Source organism: Homarus americanus, unplaced genomic scaffold (assembly GCF_018991925.1).
Source record: "Homarus americanus isolate GMGI-L3 unplaced genomic scaffold, GMGI_Hamer_2.0 scaffold38662, whole genome shotgun sequence".
NCBI lineage: Eukaryota > Metazoa > Arthropoda > Malacostraca > Decapoda > Nephropidae > Homarus > Homarus americanus.
In genome coordinates, this window is record NW_024713148.1 from 1 (window position 1) to 14,004 (window position 14,004).

Sequence of the window (14,004 nt, forward strand, 5' to 3'; positions counted from 1 at the left end):
TCACAATAAGAAAATTGGGGCGTCGCCGGTCGTTTCGTGGCGGCTGACCCATCGCGATACAGCGGGTTCGCTCGCCCCGTTGCGTCTTTCCGATAATTCCTCGGTTCGTTTGACGTAAGATCCCATTAATGACCGGCACGGCGTCGGCGTCCATTTACGACACGCAATCTCAATTCGCTTGACGTGCGATCGGAAGCCTCGGAGGATTCGCATCTCTCAAAAACATACGTATGCTCAGAGGTGTAGACGTAGAGTTAGCAACAGTTCTGAAACGGGTCGTGTAACATTGGTCGAATAGCCTCGAATCACGTCGACCCCGTGGCTAAAGATATTATTTTTGGGTGACCGTACACGTCGATTATAAGCCAATACAGGAGCTTCTCGACAGACGGACGAGTCGAGTTCCCGAGGCTCGTTCGCGAGTCCGACTTAACTCTTGTAGATAATGATATACAGTAGAGCTATACCGTATATACCCAGCACATTACGGTACAGTCGGTCCCCGACTGACGACGGGGTTAGGGACCGGCAACCGTCGCAAGTCGAAAATAATACCGTACATAGAAAATCTAAAACGGGTGTCAATTCTTCTTCTCGGCACCACGAGAACTCTCACTCTTACGCTTGCCAGCCATTTTAAAGGGAATTACAAACAAAAATTTTGTCGGTACACAGTGCAATCACTCACGTCAGGACTCGAAAATAGGTAATTTGACAAAATTTTGGTACGACCGAGGCGGTCGTACGTCGAGTAGGTCGTAAGTCGAGGAGTAGCTGTATTTAACTAGTGATAACAGAAAAAGTTATTTCTTTAATGTTTTGTTTTTGTGTTTTAATGTTTTGTCTGTGAGTCGGTTCTCGTCTTCAACGTTTAGGTCACGAAGGAGGCTTAAATATATCTAGAAAAAAAAGTTTAAGCTCCTGCGTAAATATCACAATAGATTTGCACTGTCCTCTGTTTGGTCACAGCAGATTATGTGAAATTCGAGCGAGAGAGATTTAAATAATAAATCCCGCAAAATTGTGCGTTTCTCCCGGAAGCACGAAAAGAATCCGTCAATAACGTCGCAGTTTCGTTCTACGTCGGTCACGTCCACGAAATGTAGACGCTATTGGACTGTACGAAACCGGGTATGCCGATTAAATTTTTGCTCGTCCATCGCAAGAAGTTAGGTAGTTTAGATTAGATTAGGTTAGGTAGGGTTTTCAATGTTTTTTTTTAACCCTTCATGTTGAAAGTAACTTTTTTTGGAAGATTCATTGTTTTTGTTAGTGTAAGGAAATTAAGATCATATAAATTTATTAGAAAAAATCCAAATAAATACTGGTAAAATTATCGTTTTGGCCGTGCATCTATTTTCCAAAAGTCATAATCGTTCAAAATATCCATAAAAACCGTTGGAAAAAGATAATTTCAACTTTACGTAACCTATTTGAGTAATCGGTTTCTCCATGTGGTGTTAAACTATTGAGTAATGTTTATTTTTAATACAAAGTTGTTATTTGACCCGGATTCTGGGCCAAATGACCGTCGGCTATTTGACCGGGACCTGCGGGGATCGTGTGGGATTGTAGTCGGGATGGTTGGGGGCATTAAACAAGTCATTCCATTATGGTATTATTTAATTGTATAATTTCTGTTGACAAAAGGATTTAGTTTTATTTTAGATCTTTGTCAAATAACCGGCGGTTATTGTGCCGAGTACTGGTCAAATAATCCCTGCCTATAATATAATAGTTTTACAGTGTTGTGTATTATATAGGTATCTGTTACATTTCCAGGAAGCTTTAAGGACCAACAACACATCTCGGTACGACAAGTGGAGACTCGACCGTACAGACCCGTCCGGTCTCGCACACGACGCCGTTAACGGCAAACGGAGAAACGCCGCCGCCGCCGACCCGCGGGAGGTAAGACCGACGTCGTCACTTCGCGTCGGGCGTACGAGCCGAGCGTATTAGAGGACTTGTATTTAAGTGCACTTGTACAGTAATCCTATAAAAGTGGACATTTATGTAAATGATTGTGTCTAAAGTCACTTCCCATTGGTGTCGGTGGTACGGGACCTCTCAAAATTGTGGCCCAGATTCACGTTTTTCATCCCAAACCAAATTTTGAATGTGTGTTTATTTCGTTATTCTTTAAAGTACAGTGCAGTATATTAATAACTTTTAGCTTCGTTTTCAAAACATAATGTCATTGTTTATTAATTATGATTCTTTACAAATGCTGTACTACTTTTTCTGCCTGTATGTTTCAATTCAGTTTATGAAACTTTTATTTGCATAGTTTTGAAGAAGACTACAGTACTTAGTACATAGTTTAAATGTTTGCATATCAACAGTGCAGTACTTTATCTTAAGTAATATTTTCAGGTACTTTCTCCATCACTGCCTAAAGTGGACCTGATGTGAACTAGAATGAAGTTGGCTGGACCTGCAGTGAAGTGGACCTGAAGCTAACTGGACCTCAAGTAGTCTGTGGTATTGTATTTAATATTGTTGTGGTACTTTGAATGTTAGGAAAGTTGTACAGGCATTCCCCAGTTTGAAAGAGTACTGTGTCTTATAAAAACCTATGGTAAATCGAATCAATATTCCTATAGACTCACATTATAAAAGCCAAGATACTTTTCTTCAATGAAAAAGGTTCCCCCCCCAATTATGTAGTCTCCAAAAAGTATTGATAGATTTTCTAGCGGTAAAATTTGAAACGCTGGGTGAAAGACTTTGATGTGATCTCCAGTGCATCAGCATAAATTGGTACAGGTACATCCGGTCACTATATGAGCAACAGCCATAGACGGCGGGTAGCGAGAGAGGGAGTCATCCTCGCGTGACATACAACCGTACAGTATATGCTTTACTATAACAAGAAATCCATTAAGCTATATTAATGTATGTATCGTGCTGGGTAGAAGCAAGGCATATGTAAAGAAGCCCCTGACTGAGGATTACAATAACATGGAAATATACTTTAAATGGAAGAGTTTCGGATCACAACCGAGACGGACCTCGAGGCGAACATTTCACCGTGTCGTAGTGACGGTTTCATTCGTACCGAGCTGCAGAATATAGTCGTCGACGACACGTATGATTTATGAGAGGTGACCAAGGAAATAGTAGTTGATATTAGAGTGAACAGCTACAGCAATATACAGTATATTGGTCTAATTGGGATCTGCCAAATATTATTGATTCGTAAATAGTGTCGGTTTAACGTCACAATAAGAATTTAAATCGGCGCGTCGCCGGTCTTTTCGTGGCGGCTGATCCATCGCGATACCGCGGGTTCGCTCGCCCCGTTGCGTCTTTCCGATAATTCCTCGGTTCGTTTGACGTGAGATCCCATTAATGACCGGCACGGCGTCGGCGTCCATTTACGACACGCAATCTCAATTCGCTTGACGTGCGATCGGAAGCCTCGGAGGATTCGCATCTCTCAAAAACATACGTATGCTCATTCGTGCTCAGAGGTGTAGACGTAGAGTTAGCAACAGTTCTGAAACGGGTCGTGTAACATTGGTCGAATAGCCTCGAAGCACGTCGACCCCGTGGCTAAAGATATTATTTTGGGGTGACCGTACTCGTCGATTATAAGCCAATACCGTATAGGAGCTCTTCGACCGACAGACGAGTCGAGCTCCCGAGGCTCGTTCGCGAGTCCGACTTAACTCTTGTAGATAATGATATACAGTAGAGCTATACCGTATATACCCAGCACATTACGGTACAGTCGGTCCCCGACTTACGACGGGGTCAGGGACCGGCGACCGGGTCGCAAGTCGAAAATGGGAAAATAATACTGTACATAGATGGGCGTCTCATTTTCTTCTCGGCACCACGAAACTCTCAATCTTACGCTTGCCGGCCATTTTAAAGGGAATTACAAATGAAAATGTTGTCGGTACACAGCGCAATCACTAATGTCTGCATTCAAAAATACATAATTTGACAACATTAAGACCAATCCCCACATGTGAAGGGACCCATACAAATTGAACATTATGGCCATTTTTCCGTATTGTATTTACTAATTTTCTACATGAACCAATAATGTGTCCAAAGACTGGACTCCCACTGTTCAAAGAATCCAAAGCTGCCCTACTATCAACAACAAAATATGCATCTTTATACCTCTTTACAACATTTTCCAATCCTACTAACATTGCATATAACTCAGCTTGTGTTGATGAAATAAAACTTCTCAACCAAAGTCCAATTTTGATGTCATCATTTCCTTGTTCTGTGTGCTGTCTTATAAGGATCCCGCACCCTGCCCTGCCACTTGACATAACTGAACCGTCACAAAAAACATGCAATGTGTTTATTTTAGGCAAATTACTAATCTTATTCCCATATAAAGCCCTTAACTGTCCTGGTTCATGTAATGATTTCTTCATTGTGAGAGGCACTATGTCTAACTCTACTTCTCGTTCTTCCCAGGGTGGATTCTTACAACTCTTCTGAACAGCTGTACACCAGTCTGCCAGATTACATTTTTTAATAATATTTACTAATCCATTCATGTATCCTCTCTTGCCTTGCCTGCAGAAGGTCCTTTTATCTTTTAAACCATCATTTATATCTTGTACAAATTTACCCCCACTGTTCCCTCTCATTAATCGAACTGCTGCAACTGTATTAATTTCATTGACCCTCTGTGAAATGCTCTGTAACCCTAGTTCCATTTTCATTATCTCAATCATTGCATTCTTTTGACACCCTAAAATAATTCTCATTGCTTCATTTTGCATGATCTCAAGCTTCCGTAGCCTTCCTTCACCAGTACAAGAGAGGACAGGTGCTGCATAGTCTATAAGTGATCTGATGGTAGAAATACACATCATTCTCAGTATGGGTACCCCAGCACCTTTACCACAACATGCTAGAGCCTTCAAGGGCTGTAATCTTGCTCTACATTGAGTGAGGACATGATATATTTCTGCCTCTTTACTTTCACTAGTAAAGCCAATATACATTCCTAAATATTTATACTTTGACACTTTCTCAACAATTTTTCCATTTAGAAAAACGGATTCAGTTCCTCTTCCTTTACATTCACACTTGGTTTTTTCTTCATTCATAACTAAGCCCATCTTTTGAGAAAGAACACTAAAATCATTTAATGCAATCTGCAAATTTTTTACAGAGTTTCCTTGAAATAAGATGTCATCTGCATAAATGATGGTTACAACTCCTTTGGGATATTTGTGTGAGGCTATCTTGTTCATTAACACATTAAATAACATTGGACTCAATACTCCCCCTTGGGGAGTGCCTAGTTCAAGTGCTCTTTCCTCAGACAAACATCCCTGATACCATACACAGATTCTCCTTCCATGCAAGTAGTCACCTATCCAGTGTAACAACTTTCCTGATACCCCTAGAGCAGCCAGTTCATTCATAACTACTTCACTGTGAGCTTTATCAAATGCTCCTTGTAAATCCACAAAAACTCTACATCTGTCTGCATCATTTGATAAACATTTTATAACACAGTCTGAAGTACATTTCCCTTCCAAAAAAACAAATAAATTACAAGATAGATTTTCCCCCACAATATATACAAGCCTATTTAATAATACTCTCTCCATCATCTTGGAAAAACAAGATGTTAAAGACACTGGCCTGTATCCACCAGTTGCCTTAGGGAAAGGAATAACTATCGCTTTCTTCCATTCTGTTGGTAATCTACCCTCTGCATAGCTCATGTTGAATAAATCTAATAATGGACTATTTTCCATACCAACTAAGCAGTTCAAAATTTCATATGTCACACCATCTTCGCCTGGTGCTGTAGATTTTCCTTTTTTAACAGCATCTTGAGTAATATCTACACATGTTACATCACAAATATTTAGAGCTGATGAAATAAATCTTTTTCTTTCATTTTGCCACTCATCTAATGCTTCTATTGTCCTGTTAGGCAGGGAGGCAACACTAGCAGCTTTAGCCCATTTGTCAACCAGTTTATTAGCTTCTTCCTCTGGATGAGGATGGCTAATAAAATTACTCCTTTTTCCTCTAATTTTGTTAATATCCTGCCATATTTCTTTGAGATTTTTACTCTCCCCAATGTGCTGTGCAAAATCTTGCCAATATTTCTCCCTTGCCTCCTTCCTAGCCTGCCCACATATTTTGGCTATATCCATGAAGATTTCCCTATCTTCTTCTCTTCTACCATTCTTTACCCAATCTTTATGTGCTGCCCTTAACATTTGTGTCCATCCCTTCAACATTTTGTCATTGGTATAGCAGTGTTTCCTAGCCCCATGTCTCTTATCATTTATTTTTTTCTGTGTTGACTTAGTCAAATATATTTCTATCTCCCCAACTAAGTCATTATAAAAGCTATCCATACAGACTGGTGTATAATTTCTGTACCATTTCTCTATATTTTGGGTAAACACTTCTGTGTCATCCTTGTTTAGTTTCAATTTCTTCCTCCTATATCTCACCTGTCTCTTCCCTAATGGTAATTGAACATACACAACAAAATGGTCACTGACTAGCTCCCTTATTATCTCACATTCTCCCTGGACTCCCTGACTGCTTATCATGCAAGCATAGTCTAACCTTCCTCCTTTAATATGAGTCACTTCCTTATTTCCTAACAAGTAAGAATCTGGGTGATCTTGTAAAAATTGCCAAAATTTTATACCATTTCTATTAATTCTCCCCATTGTTTCGAGTCTTGGATGTCGAGCATTAAAATCTCTTACAGCCAAAGTTGAGTCCAAAAACATGCAATCTGGTAAGAAGTTGAGGTCAAAACAGCATCCAGAAATATACAAATTTGCTATGTTCAGTTCTCCTTCCTTCAAATATAACTTTATACAGACACTTTCTATTCCTTGTACTCTACTCGGGTTTCCAACTAGTTCTGCTGGTATGGAATTCTTAATGTATGTTGAGACCCCTCTTATACCTTTACCCGAATAGAGATGAAATCCCTTATATCCAGACAGTTTAAGCAGGTCGCCTTTCCTGTCCCTGTAACGGGCCGCGTTTTCTCTTTTCAATAATTTACCATCCAGCTACTGTTTTCTGTTAGTATTCTATTTACTCATATACTTATTTGTTCTATGTAGCATTCCTCCAATGAGTACCCTGTTTAATATACTTATTCTCCTTCCATTCTTTACATATATATTTATTCTTATATGTTCTTTACCTCTATATACCTTATATTCTTATATGTTCTTATGTAAGTAACTCTTATGCTTCTCCACTTATGTTTTCCAAGTCAAGGTTCTTTCTTTTCATTTCCTTTCATATAGATTGTATTTTCAGTTTCAATGTTCTTACCTTTCTGAAGTATACTTTGTTTTATGTCTTTCTTATACATGGGTTAGTCTGGGGAACCATGTGATTCTTTGTATAACACTTTTTATACTTACAAGGGGTAGCTGCCACCACCCAGACTTTTCATTATATAACAGAACTCATGGAAGGGTTTTGGGTAGTGTGGTAGATGTATAGGCACGTGAGTAAGTATTATTTTCTGGGAACCAATGTTTAGAAGGAGTAGAGTGGTGATACTCAGATTACTAACTCAATATTTATTAATACAGTGAGTGGAGAAGATGCATCTTAGATTCACTCAGGCTAAACAGAACCGAAATTAACTTATTAAGTCATCAAACACTTCAAGAACTTATTACCTCATTAAACACCTCCAAATATTCATTACTTTATTGGATACTGTTGTAGTATTTCTGTGACAAGTAAGATTTAGCAATGCTTACACACTGTCAATAACCCTGGACCCGCAGGTCTTACTTTAACAAGGAACAAATTACCTTCTCAATTCGTGGTTAGAACCTCATACTCTCAGGTTATTCTTTCATGGGTACTACAGATGAATACATAACACATTGGACTAACTCCACAATTATAGTAACATACAATACCTCCTGTTAGTTTGCAAGGAACAACCTGGTACCTTGAACTCTCATTCAGTGGTTCAATACTTAACCTGGGATGACTATATTTCTGCTAGTCATCCCTAAGCATGGATATTAATACGGCTCCATACATATAACCAAGAACAGTGGGTAGACCATGATCATATGACGGAGTCAGTAGGCCAGAGTTGTTTACAGGCTCGCTCGCTAGCTCGGAGCGCCTGGCCCAGGAAAAGTTGACTGTGGCGGTGGGCCGTGGCGTCTGCCAAGGAATCTCGCCCTGGGATTCTCATCTCGCCACCTTAAAGACGTCTTAAGGCTAGCTAGATCCAGGATTAATATTTACACATTTTATATCCTTTCCAATCAGATTCTTTAAGAAGGCCCAATCCTCCTGCACAGATTCCCATTTCCTCAAAAGTTTTTCTTTATCAGCATCTTTACACTTTACCAACACCTTTTTAAAACTTTCAGTTGTTGCTCCCTGCGCTACACAATCCTTTATTTTCCTCTCCTTCCCTGTAATACTTATTTTAAGCACTGAATTTTTCAAAGGCTTGAGCTCTTCACTTTCCTCTTTCCCTTTTAATTCTACATTATTCACAGCTTTGTTTTCCCTTTCTTTATTTATCACTGTATCAAGTCTTTTCTCTATCACTTCTATTTTCTGACCTAACTTTTGCAAAAGCTGAAACATCTTAAGCACCTCTTCTCCCAGAATTTCTTGCACAGTTTTATCACTAACCTGGAGGGCTGCACCACTACTCTCACTTGCTACTTGTTTATTACTCTCTTTGTTTCTGGCATCAACAACGCTTCCGGCCGCAAGCGCAGTCCTTATCCTTCTTGAATCTTCATGCCAGGCATTCTCAGGAATCACTGTCTGTGTGTTCTCCTGCTGTCTTGTCACTGTCAGACCACAGCGTACTTCCTCGGTGTTCTCTGAATAATTCCTTTGTTGGTCACTTCTCATACGTGGCCTCATCTCGCATGCAATTGAACTAGCATTGAGAGTTTTACCACACTTACAACAACAAGGCTTCACTTTCTCTCCTGCTTTGATCTTGTCCTTACAGTTGCTAGATTCGTGCCTCTTCCCACAGAATCTACAACGTGGGTCCAGTTGACAGCTCCAGGCCTTATGTCCCCATCTGCAACACTTGAGACACATTATTGGTCCCCCCACATATAGTGCCACCTTCCTATACCCTGCTCCTGTGATGAACACTTTCTCTGGAACCTTTCCTCTCATTAGAGCAATAACCTGGCTTCTCTCTTCGCCCCTTATTAAATGCCTCTTGACCCAAACAAATCTTTCGTCATCCAATAAGTATTCTGGGTCTAGTATTACAGGGTACCTGAAGATTATAACCTTTGTAAGTAGTATGTCGCTCTCCTCTGGCAAAACCATCAGTAATCCCTTGTACCCAACAGTTGTCAACATTTCCACAGCCTGTAAGATAAGGCTTGTGTGTGCCTTCTTTCAAAAGAGGCTCAAAGCTGCGATGCTCCCGTCCTAGTTGTACTGCCCATTTTAATTTTTCAAGGAAGGTCATCGGGCATGACTGGAAAAATTAATCTCTTCCTGACACGACCAACTTCACCTTGTGTGTGTTCTTGTCTGCTTCCTTCAAATTCCATACTTTGCTCTGTTCTTGATCCATTCTCCACTATCTCCTTTCTGTTATTTCCATTATTATTACCACCCACACACGTTTTTTGTCCTAGATGATTTTGTCTCTTCTCCTCTCTCACTTCTTTGCTTTCACTGTCCTCATGCCAGCTTGTCTCCCTCATTGTTTTAGAATTTTCTTTCTTATTCACTACCTCTTGTTGTAGCTGTATTTTCTCACTTTCGAACTTCCCTTGTGCTTCATCACTCGTATTAGACTCATCACTACTCAACTCAAGGTCTTCAAGAACTTCGTCCAATACTATCTTTTCTTTACTCTTCCATGTAGAGTTCTTAAGCGAAAATTCACTTTCCGTGGGGCAATGTTGACATCCCACAACACCCAGCCAGGAGTGATGGGACCCCGAGCAGTTATTTTTGTAAGGTAAACAGTAAGTTCCCAACACTAAAGTTGCTTGACGATACTTATCTTATCCTCGGGTCCTTATACACAAGTAGGTAAGTCTATATATCCTTCAGTTAATGTAATAAGCTCGAAAACATCCCAAATTTGGGAGCTAGCGCTCACAGCTGTGTTTACCGGACCAAAAAAATGGCCGCTCCGTCGTATGTCGAGTAGGTCGTAAGTCGAGGAGTAGCTGTATTTAACTAATGATAACAGAAAAAGTTATTTCTTTAATGTTTTGTTTTTGTGTTTTAATGTTTTGTCTGTGAGTCGGTTCTCGTCTTCAACGTTTAGGTCACGAAGGAGGCTTAAATATATCTAGAAAAAAGTTTTTGCTCCTGTGTAAATATCATAATAAATTTGCACTGTCCTCTGATTGGTCACAGCAGAGAGATTTAAATAATAAATCCCGCAAAATTGTGCCTCTCTCCCGGCAGCACGATAAGAATCCGTCGAGATCGTCGCAGTTTCGTTCTACGTCGGTCGCGTCCACGAAATGTAAACACTATTGGACGCGTACGAAACCGGGTATGCCGATTCGGTTTTTGTTGGTCCATCGCAAGAAGTTAGGTAGTTTAGATTAGGTTAGGTAGGGTTTTCAATGTTGTTTTTTTAACCCTTCATGTTGAAAGTCTAACTCACTTTGGAAGATTCATTGTTTTTGTTAGTGTAAGGAAATTAAGATCATATTTATTTATTAGAAAAAATCCAAATAAAAACTTGTAAAACTATCGTTTTGGCCGTGCAGCTATTTTCCGAAGGTCATAAAAGTTGAAAATACATCAAAAACCATTGGAACAAGATTATTTCAACCTAACCTAACCTATTTGAGTAATCAGTTTCTCCACGTGGTACTAAACAAACAAGTGCCTTTATTATAAGTGTACGAAGATGTTATTTGACCACGATTCTGGGCCAAATAACCGTCGGCCATTTGACCGGGACCTGCGGGGATCGTATAGGATTGTAGTCGGGATGGTTGGGGGCATTAAACAAGTCATTACATTATGGTATTATTTAATTGTATAATTTCTGTTGACAAAAGGATTTAGTTTTATTTTAGATCTCTGTCAAATAAGCGGCGGTTATTGTGCCGAGTACCGGTCAAATAATCCCTGCCTATAATATAATAGTTTTACAGTGTTGTGTATTATATAGCTATTGGTCACATTTCCAGGAAGCTTCAAGGACCAACAACACATCTCGGTACGACAAGTCGAGACTCGACCGTACAGACCCGTCCGGTCTCGCACACGACGCCGTTAACGGCAAACGGAGAAACGCCGCTGGGAGGTAATACCGACGTCGTCACTTCACGTCGTGTCATTGGGCGTACGAGCCGAGTGTATTAGAGTACAGGTTGTACCTCTCTAGTCCGGCATTCTGTGATCCGGAACGATTTTAGTTTGTCCAATAGGTAGATAGGCAGCTTTTTTTTTTTTTTAATCTTGATTATTATTATTATTATTATTATTATTACAGGAGTATTAAATTTTTGCCCCTCAGGCCCCAATGTGGGTCAGTGACCTATGCCCGGGTGGGCTAATCCCCGTAAAAAAACAACAACGACAAAGCCGGGGGAAATTAAGGTTTGTTTACATCCGGCAGCTCTCTCTCTGTGCTTGTCTATACAGAGCATAACATTTAACCCTTCAATATATATTCTAGCAGTAAATAAGTGTTGCTTTCATATTCTTAAGTAGAGTAACGACGACATGTTTTCACGTGTGCGCACTTACATACGCTCAGTTTCACTTTTTTTTTTACCATTGATGGTTAGCTACTTATATTGTTCCATTTATTAACATTAAATAACATTACTTCAAACAAGCATATTAATTTTTTTACATTAATTTTACTACAGCTACAATCAGGGTCTTATTTTCTTCAGTTTTATATGTAGAACCAATCTGTCACCGGTTTTGTAAGCTTTAACAAAAACAATGCCGGCAGCCGTCTCGTCTCGTCGCGCGTTTTAATATTACACGTATTAGTAATAAATTGTATTGTTAATTTTGCACACACAAACATTAATTCAATAAAAACAAATTCAGAAACATTAATTAAAATATATATGAACAGTAAATAAGTGTTGCTTTCACATTCTTACGTAAAGTAATGACGATACGTTTTCACGCGTGCGCACTCGCATACGCGATCTCTGTTTTTCTTTACCATTATCGTTAGCTACTTCTATTGTTCCATGTATTAACATTACTTAAAAGAACCATATTAATTTTTCTACAGCTACAACCGGGGTCTTATTTTCTTCAGTTTTATACGTAGAACCAGTCGGTCACCGTTTTTGTAATCGACGAAAACGGTGCCGTCTCATTTCCTCGCGTTTTAATATTGAGCGTATTATTAATGAATTGTATTGCTCATTTTGCACACACTAACATTAATTCAATCCAAAAGACTTTCAGTAATAAATAATAACGAATCTTTCGTACATAAGAGAAATAACGCCGTTTACACGATCGTGCACGTCGTCCGAACGTCGGCGGGCCATTCAAACCCGTCGAAATTTGAGTTTCCGCCGTCAAAAGTTTTAAATGTGTCGGCTTTTTTTGTGCGTTCAAATAGAAAACGTCGAATTAAAAACTCGCGAAATTTGAGAAGGTACTGTACGACATTTAACCCTTCAATATGTCTTCAAAGAGACCACGAAGCAGAGAAAGTGGTGCTAGTGCTTCCAAGTGTAAACAGAAGTCACTATCTGTCCAGGAAGAGGGCGAATTTCCACGGTCGGGAAATTTCCGGCGTCCGGCACCGGTCGGGTCCCGTGGTTGCCGGACCGGAGAGGTACAACCTGTACTTGTATTTCAGTACACTTGTACAGTAATCCTATAAAAGTGGGCATTTATGTAAATGTTTGTGCGTAAGGTCGCGTCCCATTGGCGTCGGCGGTACGCGACACTTCCAAAATATGGCCCAGATTCACGTTTTTCATCCCATACCCAATTTTGAATGTGTGTTTATTTCGTGGTTCTTTAAAGTACAGTACAGTATATTAATAACTTTAACTTTCGTTTTCAAAACATAATGTCATTGTTTATTAATTATGATACTCTATAAATGCTGTGGTACTCTAAATACTTTTTTCTACTTATATGAATCAGTTGAGTTGAGTAAACTTTTATTTGCATAGTTTTGAAGAAGACTACAGGACATAGTTTAAATTTTTACATATCAACAGTGCAGTACTTTATCTTAAGTAATATTTTCAGGCACTTTCTCCAACACTGCCTACAGTGGACCTGATGTGAACTAGAATGAAGTTGGCTGGACATAAAGTTTACTGGACCTCAAGTAGTCTGTGGTATTGTATTTAATATTGTTGTGGTACTTTGAATGTTAGGAAAGTTCTACAGGCATTCCCCAGTTTGATAAGAGTACTGTGTCTTATAAAAACCTATGGTAAATCGAATCACTATTCCTATAGACTCACATTATAAAAGCCAAGATACTTTTCTACAACGAAAACAGTTCCCCCCAAATTATGTACGGTCCCCCAAAAAGTATCGATTGAATTTTCTAGCGGTAAAATTTGAAACTCTAGATGAAATACTTTGCTGTGATCCCCAGTGCATCAGCATAAGTTGGTACAGGTACATCCGGTCACTATATGAGCAATAGCCGTAGACGGCGGGTAGCGAGGGAGTCGTCCTCGTGTGACATACGACCGTACGGTATATGCTTTACTATAACAAGAAATTCATTGAGCTATATTAATGTATGTATCGTGCCGGTTAGAAGCGAGGCCCCAACCGAGGATTACAAAAATATCGGAATATACATTAAACGGAAGAGTTTTGGAACGTCACGAGCTAGACCGAGACGGACCTCGGGGCATACGTTTCGCCACCGCGTCGTAGTGACGGTTTTATTCGTACCGAGATGCACAATGTAGTCGTCGACGACACGTCTGATTTTTGAGGAGGGACGGAGCAAATAGTAGTTGATATTAGAGTGAACAGGTACAGCAATATACAATATATTGGTCTAAATGGGAT

At 39.7% G+C, this 14,004-nt stretch overlaps 1 long non-coding RNA gene across 1 annotated transcript; it reads left to right on the top strand.

Annotated features, from left to right (window-relative positions):
* The first annotated feature begins 1,318 nt into the window (after positions 1 to 1,318).
* On the top strand, positions 1,319 to 13,279 carry LOC121871434. The gene is made up of 4 exons (XR_006089874.1): positions 1,319 to 1,911; positions 2,377 to 2,484; positions 11,166 to 11,281; positions 13,219 to 13,279. It is a non-coding gene; the product is annotated as an uncharacterized LOC121871434 (long non-coding RNA).
* Positions 13,280 to 14,004: the final 725 nt, after the last annotated feature.